At 40.7% G+C, this 9,305-nt stretch overlaps 1 long non-coding RNA gene across 1 annotated transcript in view; it reads right to left on the bottom strand.

Moving 5' to 3' along the window:
* Positions 1–8,370, bottom strand: part of LOC105527078 — a 20,578-nt gene extending 12,208 nt beyond the window's left edge. Inside the window, exon 1 of the long non-coding RNA XR_001004192.1 lies at positions 8,177–8,370. This is a non-coding gene — a long non-coding RNA (uncharacterized LOC105527078). The remainder of the gene's footprint in view (positions 1–8,176) is intronic.
* Positions 8,371–9,305: the final 935 nt, after the last annotated feature.

Genomic DNA, 9,305 nt, shown 5'->3' with positions numbered 1-9,305 from the left:
TCCTTCCTTCCTTCCTTCCTTCTTTCCTTCCTTTCTTCCTTCCTTCCTTCACTTAAGAAGTACTTATTTTGAACTAGCCCTAGAGATACCCATTCTCCTCTAGTGGAGGTGATAGATTACCAGCGAAGACAAGTGCATCAATCACCACATGGACATTACGGGAAGTAAAACAAGACCCAGGCCCCTGGGTTGTGTTTCAGATAAAGGGAGAATCTGCACTATACTGTACACATGCCTGTGATCTGCCACAAAGGGAGTATGGTGGGAAAGTGGAGGAGAAGGAATCCAACATTGCCCCTTCCCAAGAATTTGATGAACTCTTAAGTCTGCATTGTGATTCAAATGATTTAAAGGGTATCTTGTGTTCCATTCAATAAGTGGGGACCTAGGCTATGTGAGCTGAATAGGAAAATCTGCTAGTGGCCATTTGTGAATTGGAGGACAAAGCTCAGACATAGTTTGGGAGGAAGGAGTTTCATCAGTCAGGGTCCCAGAAGAATATGGAATTCACCCATATGGTTCAAATGTAGAAACACTGTCCAAGGGGCAGCAGACAGAATATAGGCAGAGTGAACCAACAAGGGTTGGGAGGCCCCCAGAGACGAACAGCAGCTTGGAGTGATTTGAAGCTATTACTGCCCTAGGAGACACTAGGAGCTAAGGAAGAGGGCTGCAGGGGGGAGCACCCACCAGAAGGGAAGGGTGTAGCTGCTACTGGAACTGTGATCCCAAGGCAGGGAGGGAGTGGAGGAAGAAATGCCCCATCTCTCTCTTCTGTTTGCTGATGGTCTTTGACAGAGCCCAGATGTGGCAGTCAAGCAGATCAGTTCCTCAGCAAAGAAAAACGTATGTTTATATGGCTGGAAGTGGCCAGAACAAGGGCTCCAGCAACCCCAGAACATGCCCGGTTGCCCAGGGTTCAGGGACCATTATCTCAATGTATGTGTAATCAAATCTGACACTCAAATTGGGATGCTCTAGAACATAATTCACCCCAGCAAAGGTGTGCAAGGAGAGTGCGAGACAGGAGCCAGCACTAGATGAAGAGACCTAGGAGCAGTGGTGTAGAGCATCATGTCCCCAGCATGCTTTGGGCAGGCTTATGTGGTCAGGGAGGGAGGCTTGGGAGAGAACCTCAGAAAAGTTGAGAAAAGTCCTAGAAGGTTTTACTAAAGCATTTGTACTTGATTCTAAAGCAATGAAAACAAGCTTTTAAGATGAGCCCACTCACTTCACCTCTCTGTTCAGAAACATACAAGTGCTTTTGACCCCAATGGGTTCAATAACAAGCTTGTGAGTAGATGCAAGTGGCTTCTATAAGTCAAAGCTCATCAGAAAAGCCATCAGTAGTTTCATGTAGTTAAGAGCATGGGTTCTAGCCTTGGGTACACCACTTACCAGCTGTGTGACCTTGGGCAAGTTACAGACAGTTCCTCAGTTTCCTCGTCTGTAAAATGGTGATAAAAATGGCACTGACTTCATTAGATTGCCTTGAGGAGTAAATGAGCTCATATTTGAAAATATCTGAGAACAATAATTAGTATCCATCTTCATAGCAGCCACATATAATGCATAATAGTTACAAATTCAAAAGAGATATTATTATTGTAACATTTACCAACTGACCAAGAACATTGAAAACATACCCCTGAAGAGCACTTATAAAGAGCTTTCAGCTATAAATAAGAATCAAGAAAATATTACTGGTCCTAGGCTGCCAGCTCATCAAAATTGTCCCAGACAAGACCACAGAGCAGAACAGACGTCTGAGGGTTTTTTGCATATACTCCCTTATGACAGAGAGAATGGCCACATACAGTCTAATGCTGAACGTGCACACGTTGTGAATATTTTCAGACCTACAAAGCTTCCAGGTGGCATGTCACAGCATTCTAGAGGCAAGCTGTCAGTGTCACAACACAGAACTTTCCTGAAGGCATCTCAGAGCCAGAGGAGTAAACAGCGGAGACCAGCTCCCAGGTCATCTGCCTGTAACCCTCACTGTTGCCAAAACATTCCAACAAATTACTCTTACCATCCCATCTGATTCACTTGGTATAAGCAGAAAGTGCAGACACCCATGTGTGGTCTGAACCACATGACCCTTCAAATAAAAAATATAAAATATGTCATTGTATTTCCCCAATCCTCTGCAAAAGAAAATGCAATTTTTTTTCTCTTTTTCATTTTTCTGTTGACGTTCATAGCTCTACAGTTGACATTTGGTCTTCTAAAATGTCTGATATAGAGGTATCAGAAGTTTAGGCAACTGAAAAAGCGGAAGCATAAGGAAGGTGTTTCGTAGTTTATCAAACTGTGAGTACTGATACCTCATTAATTTTTAATGCTTCCTTCAACCAAGGCGAGGCAGCGTTTTCCTCCGGCAATCTTAATGATGCAAAGCCTGCCACTCACACAGGTGTTAATGGCAAAGTAATTTTGAGGTTTCTGGATGAGACAAACATTCCACATTTGTAGAACAAACATTCAGGAGGGATCCAATGTCAATGTTTCCTACGGATTTTTATTTAATAGCTCTGCTGCCTGGCCTGCTGGGATGCTCTCAGGAAGGGACACTGTTGTCCAGTCAGTCCTCGCTGAATCACCCATGCCCACTAGAGCTCAGACATGCTCACATTGTCCTCACTCCTCACCACACCCTGGAGAGGGCATCTTTCCTCCGCATGCTGTTCAAAAATCGACACAGCAGAAGAGGAGCCACAAGATACCAGGACCGACCCAGGAAGTCTCTGCAGCATTATTAAGGCAAGGGTGCTCCAGAACAGTTGTTCTTAAAATGCAGTTCTGCAGTTCACCCAGGAACTTGTTAGAAATGCAAATTCTCAGGCTCTACCCCAGACCTTCTGAACCAGAAACACTGGTGATGGAACCTCACTATCTATACATCAACAAGCACCCTCCCCAACACCCCGCAACAAGTGATACGATGCCTACTGAGCCAACCAAACAAAAATTACACAAATACAAATGTGGTTTTGTGTAAGCAAGATTAGTACATTATGTGCATGGCGAAACCCTACAAAACATAGGTCACATCTGTTGCTCAATCTAGAGAGAAGGGACCTAGGGTCCAAATGTCAGTAGAGGCTTCAGGACATTGAGGAACTGCCCTTGCCATTATGTGGAAAGAGAGAAAAGGTGAAGACTACCCCTGCTCCCTCATCCAGCAAAACCAAAATGCCCTAAAGGGTGTAATTTAACAGAGCCATTTAATGATCAGAAAGGGGCTTACTTTGTCGGTCAGAAGGAAGGAGGAAAAAGGAAGCAGCATATTCTGCAGTGAGGGAGAGAAAGCCCCTTTAGCAATCTAGTGCAAGCCCAGTTAGAGCACGGTTTTGGAGCCTCTGCACAGCAGGTCTGGGACCACAGTCTTTGGGATGATGTGACACACCCTCAACAACCTGGCAGACCACAACGACAAGAAGGGTGGTGATAGATGATACTGGATCAATTACTTGGATTCCACCACTGAAGTAGGAGGAACTTAAATGAGAGCTAGAACTCCAGTCACCATGCTATGCAGGAAAAGGAATAGAAAAACAGCTTATGATTTTTGCTTCCTGGCCGGGAAGGGGTCTGCTATGCAAGCAATAAAGTGGTTTGACCTGCCTGTTTTGACACCATGTATGCAAAGCTTAGTCTGTCTTGAGGATTTTAGAACACTGCACCTAGAATTTTATGGCCTCATGTTCTATCACAATTCCAAACAGACATCTGCATGAAAACAAGAGGTTTGGAATCTACTTAACAGAGCTACAGTCCTGATGTAGAGAAGAAATAATATTCAGATGGCATCCTCTGTCTATCCGTGGTGGCTCAATACCTGCCTTCAGCCTTCTAGGGACTTTTCCTTGCACTTCCTACATAAACTCTTCCTTTAGCCAAGTCAGCTGCCCTCACTGTCACAGCCTCCAGTGTTCAACACTTCCTAACTCTATGCTTTGGTCTATCATGCCCTCTAGGCTGAGTGCTGCCTCAACTCCCTCTCTGGTTACTTGCTCCCAGGACTCTCTTACTCCTCTGCATCTTCACTGTTCAGTTTCCCTCTCTCAGACTTTTCCCTTCTTTTTATGTGTTCATAATGCTCTGCCCTGTGCTGTGCACTTGGACTGGCAGAGGAAATAACCCTCATGGAATCCGTGCAGGCTACCAGGTATACAGGTTTGGCCCTCAAAGCAGTCGATTTGTACATAACCAGTTATTTACATTTCAATTCCCAAATTTTACCAAGGCAAATTGCTGAAATTAAAGTAATATCTGTTTACAATGGCTTTAAAAAGGATTTTTTTTCTTTCAAGTATTTGCCAGATTAGAAACACACAACCTATGTCTCAGAAAACTGAGGCACTACAGGTGTGGAAAGAGCCCAGCAGTGCTTGCCACTCTCTTAGACTGAGAAGTGAGGTGGGCTCTTCCTGCAGTGGGTAGAAAAACGTGGTGAAGAAAAGGAAAGGTCACAAGATTGAGTCCACCCATTCTATCCATCTGTATCAGTTCATTTTCACAGTGCTGATAAAGACATACCCAAAACTGGGAATAAAAAGAGCTTTAATTGGACTTACATTTCCAGAGGGCTATAGGCAGGAGGCAAAAGGCACTTCTTATGTGGCAGCGGCAAGAGAAAAATGAGGACAAAACAGAAGCAGAAACCCCTGATAAATCCATAGGATCTCGTGAGACTTATTCACTACCACAAGAATAGCAAGGAAAAGACTGGCCCCCATGATTCAGTTACCTCCCCCGGGTCCCTCCCACAACATGTGGGAATTCTGGGAGAAACAATTCAAGTTGAGATTTGTGTGAGGACACAGTCAAACCATATCACCATCCATCTATCCATTCATCCATCTATCTAATCATCCATTCATCTATCCATTCATCCATCCATTCATCCACCATTCATTCATCTGTCATCCATCTATCCATCCATCCACCCACCCATTCATCCATTCATTCATCTATCCATCCACCTTTCCCTTCATTCATCAATCTATCTATAGATCCATCCATCCATATATTTACATGTCTATCTACATATTGTTATAAAATTATATTATACATTGTAAAATTATACTAATATACTATTATTAGGATATAGTTTCAATGGTTATAACAAAAAAAAACCCGTACCAATGGTGACTTAAACAAGATAAGATTTCTTTCTCGCTTGCTTAAATACATAGGCTTAGGCAATTCTGAACTGATGTGGTGGCTCAACAGCATCAAGGACTCAACTTCCTTAGTTCTCTCTTTGCTGTTCTCAATTGCACCTCCTGGTCTCATGTGGCTACTTCAGCACCCACTGCCACATGCAGAGCACAAGGGACAGAAGGAAAGATAGGCGCATGACTGAGAGGTGATATCCACCATCGCCATTCACATACCTCTGACTGTAAGTTTAGCATGTGGCCACCAGCACTTTAAAGGTTCCTCTGGACGAGGGACCGCACTCAGTATACACTCAGATAAACTATTACTAAAGGAAGAAGGATGAAAGGGATATTGGATACCTGTATCTCTGCTGTACTGGCTATCCTGATTTAACAATGTAGAAATTCCTAAATTATAAAAGATATTCATAGTTATACAAAATTATTTTCCACAGAAAGCACTAACGTGTATGGGCTGTTTGCCATCGTGTGCCATCTGTCACTCCAGCTTCCCATTGCCATTGTCATCTTGACTGGGCCCTACCACAGCACTCCATTTCTGGGTGGAGATTAAGTTCATAGACTGTTAAACTTTCCTTTATGCTTTTAAACTTATTTTATAGAGTGGGATTTATTATAAATGTCATGCAATTTTATTATAAAATAATTCAAAAATGCAAATAAGCAAACAGAAGGAGAGGAGAAGGAGAACAAAAAAGAAGAAGGGAAAGAAAGAAAAGCATTTTGTGGCTCTATCCCACAGAGACCATGATTTGTAATTATTTGGTGTACATCACTTTATTTATTATTTCTCTACCAAAATAAAATTACAAAGTATATATGACCTTGGAACTTAGTCGCCCCCTACTTAACACATACACTTAATAGTACAGTATAAATTTGGTTCTATCTGAATACAACAACATTTCTGCAGGAAATTTGCTAATATCTATTACAATATACCACTGTAAAGATGTTTTTAAATTAATCTAGCTATTGTTGAAGATGAAAGTTTTACCACTGAAAACAATAAACAAATTCTGTGGAAATACAGAGCTAAAGCAATGGAAAAACTATGTTATCAGCATTTATGCTTTGAAATCTTAGATTCTTTGGGCAGTCAGTAAGCAAGAAGAGAACAAGAGAACTGGAATCAGTGTTTTATCAGCAAGATCATGTTTGCAAAACTATTTTATGAACAAGGGTAAGTGGAGAGGTTCATTCCTTTCAAGAGAAAGAATTCTAGAATACATTCCATTACCAATATTCATCCCTATGTGAAGGTGATCAAAAATATGTGCATTGAAAAAAAGAAAAAGAGGATAAAAGATTGTACTGATGTCCCAAACAGAACAGATTGCTCTATTGTAGCTGATGTTTTCCTCTTTCCCTATAATCAAGCATCAAAGGCCCTAACAGACAATGGCTAAGTTGTCCCAGATGGCAGCACACACATATGGGAAAAGAAGACCGGTGCATGACTGTGCTGATGGGGATAGGACACATTTCCTAAATATCTATCCAGGAGTACAAGGCAGGCCTGGCCAGACCAAGGCTACAGACACATCGAAAGAATTGGAAACCTGACAGTTCACCAACTGAGGAAGCCTATTTTGGTGCCAGTCATACAAGCAGCATGCGTAGGTTGCCTCTTGTCTGCAACAGCATCTCGTACTCATTAGCCCACTGGAGCCTCGTGCTTCCAGGGCAAATGTGAAATAAATTAAACCGACAGGGTCCTGCTTTGCAAGAATTTATGTCGTCTTTTTTTTTTTTCATGGCCATATTGGGTCCCGAAGAGGGCCTCCTCCTCCAACCCTAGTCCCAGCTTGCATCCTGGCCAGGTAACCTAACATTTATAAAATACCTCATTCTCCACATTTAGCTGGAGAGACAAATCCTTGAAGACATTAGAGATATGTTTTGCTTAAAAGCAAATTCTGATATATAAGATATAAGCATGTGGTAACTTTTTATTCTACAAAATAATTCTGAACTTATAGAAGAATTTCTCAGACAATTCTCAGTGAGCTTTTTAAGTAAGAGGCAATTTACAAAACCATTCATACTCAACTTTTTTTCTGAGAATTCATCTATTGTGTAAAGTTAAGTACAACCACATTGTTAGAGTAATCATAATTGGATCGGTTATTTCATACAATAAAAGCCACTAGTAACATTGTGTCTTATGGTTGACAAAGCACTTTCATAACTATAATCTTTCATAACTATGACCCTACAACAACCTCCAGTGAGGTAGTAATCACTATTCTCTCTGACACTAATGAAGACAACTGAAGCTCAGAGAGGTTGAGTAACTTTTTAAGAATACACAGCTAGTGGATGGTAGAAATGGGGCCGGAATCCATTTCTTCTGACTTAACCATACTTTCCTCTCATTTCAACTCTTGTGGTATAGAACCAGGATGACCACGTGTCCCAATTTTCTTGGTATCACCCCTGTTTAAGCCTTTTCCCCAGAATATATTTATTAAGAATGTCTTCTTTTATTCTCAAAAGTGACCCTGTTTGTATGATAAATGACAGAACAGTGTTTTATGTTCCATATTTTACAGGCTTTAAAATTTCTTGTGATGCCACATAGGGATGGAGAACAGGGAAAGAGGTATAAAGACCAAGTAGGCTCAAGAATCCCTAATTGCATTTCAACTGCAGTACTCATACCATTATCTGTTTTTATATATTTGTTCTGTTTTTAAACAAAATGGAAGAACGGATACTACTCCTTTAAAAGGTTGTAAAGCCTTTTATCCATAAAAATAGTAGCAGATGTAAGACTATGGACTACACATCATTAGTACAATCTAACCACTACAGGTGGAAAATAATGGATTCTAATACCAACATTGAGAGACTTATACATTCAACAAAACAAAGCATAGGCTATCATATCGCTTAAGACTGGTGGTTGCTATGAACTGAAAATGCAATTCACTGATTTAATTAAAAAGTAAAGAGAAAAAATAATGACAGTATTGACTCACATAGCTAAAAAGTCTGGGACTAGATCCAGATGCTCCAAGCTGTCATTAGAAGTTGGTTTCTCCATGTTTCACATCTGCCTTACACTCTGATGGATCCATTCTCAAGATTTCTACTGCTCCCTGAGAGTGCAGGGTTTATATAGTGTCAGCAATCTCAGCAAAATGCTTTGTGTCTGCCTGATTCGCCTTCCTCTTTCCATTCAAAGCAATCAGGACAGCCAAGTGAAAGCAATGCTCAGATTGGCCCATAGGAAATGCCATCCACATTCTGCACCTGGAGGTGGGATCGGCCCAAAGTACGTGTCAGGAGAGTAGAGGAAGACAGATTACACCAAGAATGAAAGAGGGGAAATCATTATAAACCATTTAGATACTAAAAGGGGGAAAATGTATACTATACTGTACTATCACATACTACAAATAACTCCACGCTGGTAAACTAGATAACTTAGATAAAACAAGGTGATGTTGCATTTTGGAGGTGAAGATTCCATCCTTCCTTTTACACCCATATCCTAGATTCTTGGGGTAATCTGTCTTCCTCTGCTCTCCTTATAAGTGAGAACATGTGGTAGTATTTGACTTTCTGTTATTTGATTTAAGATAATGTTCTCTAGTTCCACCCATGTTGCTGCAAAAGACATGATTTCACTCTTTTTTATGGCTGAGTAGCATTCCATGGAATATATTTATATACTACCACATGTTTTCACTTATAAATGGGGCCTAAAAAAAGGTGTACACATGGACATAGAGTGTGGAATAATAAATATTGAATACTTGGAAGGCAGGAAGAGTAGGAAGAGGGTGAGAGATGAGAAATTACTTAAGGGGTACAAATGACACTGTTTGGCTCAGGCTTTACCACTATGCAAAATATCCATGTAACAAAACTGTGCTTGTACTCCCTAAATTTACACAAATAGAAAAAAGGAAAAAAGAACTCAAAAGGAGAAAAATAGTCTACTATATTTACGTAGCTATTTCTGTTTATCTTCTTTTATTTTTGAAGTTCCAAGTTCCATTTCTTATCATTTCCCTTCTGTCTGAAGAATTTTTTAAGCAATTCTTTTAGCACAGATCTGATGGCAATAAACTCTCTGAGTTTTCCTTCATTTGACTGTATCTT

The sequence above is a fragment of the Colobus angolensis genome, unplaced genomic scaffold, assembly GCF_000951035.1.
Source record: "Colobus angolensis palliatus isolate OR3802 unplaced genomic scaffold, Cang.pa_1.0 Scaffold117, whole genome shotgun sequence".
NCBI classification, from domain to species: Eukaryota; Metazoa; Chordata; class Mammalia; order Primates; family Cercopithecidae; genus Colobus; species Colobus angolensis.
Note: the sequence above shows the minus strand (reverse complement) of the source record. Positions and strands in the feature narration are given on the sequence as shown.